The sequence below is a fragment of the Tupaia chinensis genome, unplaced genomic scaffold (genome assembly GCF_000334495.1).
Source record: "Tupaia chinensis unplaced genomic scaffold, TupChi_1.0 Scaffold000005_2, whole genome shotgun sequence".
Classification (NCBI taxonomy): Eukaryota; Metazoa; Chordata; class Mammalia; order Scandentia; family Tupaiidae; genus Tupaia; species Tupaia belangeri.
In genome coordinates this window covers 564434-566080 of record NW_006159434.1, presented here as the reverse complement: position 1 = coordinate 566080, position 1647 = coordinate 564434, and the positions used below count along the sequence as shown (strand labels likewise).

The window sequence follows — 1647 nt, the reverse complement described above, 5'->3', positions numbered from 1 at the left end:
CCTCATTTTCATCCTGACTGCTAATTATGACAGGGAGTTACCATCCTCTAGCTGTGCCTATTTATTTCTGACACCAGACAGCATATCTATATTTTGGGAAGTAAAATATGGACTAGATAACCATCAAAACAGCACCACAAGCTCTTTGTAAGTGGAGTTGATCTTGGAATTACAGCTCACAGAGGCTTTGTCAGAACCTGAGGATGGAACCCAACTGGATTGATTGCCCTACTAAAACCAAAATAGCAACATTCAACATATGATGTCAATGAGACTCATGGTCTAACACAATATTTGAAATGTCCAGGGTACCAACCAAAATTATTCAACATATAAAGATACAGGAAAATATCAACTCATGTGGGAAAAGACAGTGAACATATGCCAGTGCCAAATGACACAAATGTTGAAATTATCTAAGACTTTAAAGAAGCTATTAATAAAATTCTTCCACTGTAAAAACAACAATCTTAAAACGAATGGAAAATAGACAGCTTTAGTAAGTGTAAAAGAGATACAAATAAGGGAAATGAATGGAAATCTTATAACGAAAATACACTAACCAAAGTAAATGAATAGGTTCGCTTCACTCATAGCAGAGTGAAATTGGCAGTGGAAAAGTCCAGTAAATCTCAAGACAAATGAGCAGAAATAATCTAATTGGGGGGTCATGATGGGCAGCAAGATGGTGTTTGCCATCAAGGTCGTGCAGATAGTGAAGCCACATACGTCATTAATAAGGTTTCCTGACAGAAGAGACGATCCTAAACCCAATGTATCAGAAGCTTTGAGATCAGCAGGGCTACCATTCCACTCTTCTGCAGTTCCACAGCATTCTAATGAAAGTGAATCACCAGATTTGTTGATGTATCTGGGTCCACCAGACATGGCAGAAATAATAAAAACTTTACCTACTTTTAGTAGTACTTTAGATGTAGATATAATTACAGAAGGAAACTGGTGTCTCAGGAAGAAATTGAATTTATCCAATGTGGTGATCCAGAGTAATCATTGTGGCTGCTGTTTTCATCAGACAGAAGAATTGTCTTTACAATAAAGGGCTTCCAAAATGACGAATGAGAAATTGTATATTAAACAATTTACTTTAATAAATAGTCCGTCAAAAAAGAAATACAGAAAATTTAGATAGTATCTCCTAATTTATATATCTTGGTCAGCTCCAAGCTTACTTAATTGTTTATATAATTTATACTTATTAAAGTATACATCTTTTTAAAGAGGTTTTTGCTATGGAGCACGTGCACTCGCCAGAAAGACAGAGAGAGACAGAGAGACAGAAAGAGAGAAATCACCCCCCAGGGGGAATGACCAAGCAGCAATCCCTTCTCCTCCATTCTCCTCTCGGGATCTTGGGCACGCACGCACACGCGCCCGGTGTGAGTTTAAGCCACCAGGTCCAGGACTCAATCTGCGGTCAACTACATGGGAGTCCAGCAACATAGCCATTACGCTAACTGCTAGTCCCTAAAGTATACATTTTTAAATGTTAGCTTATTAATTTACTCTTGATTATCAAGTATCATCAATTTTCAACAATTGAAAGCACAATGTCTAATAAACTGTCATAGGTTTCTCATAATTTTACTTTTCTTTCCATTTCTGTTTAGGCATGGAAAAAATTTACCA

The 1647-nt window shown here is 37.0% G+C and overlaps 1 pseudogene; it reads left to right on the top strand.

Moving 5' to 3' along the window:
• Positions 1-670: 670 nt before the first annotated feature.
• On the top strand, positions 671-1104 carry LOC106735789 (28S ribosomal protein S36, mitochondrial pseudogene; annotated as a pseudogene).
• The last annotated feature ends 543 nt before the right edge of the window (positions 1105-1647 follow it).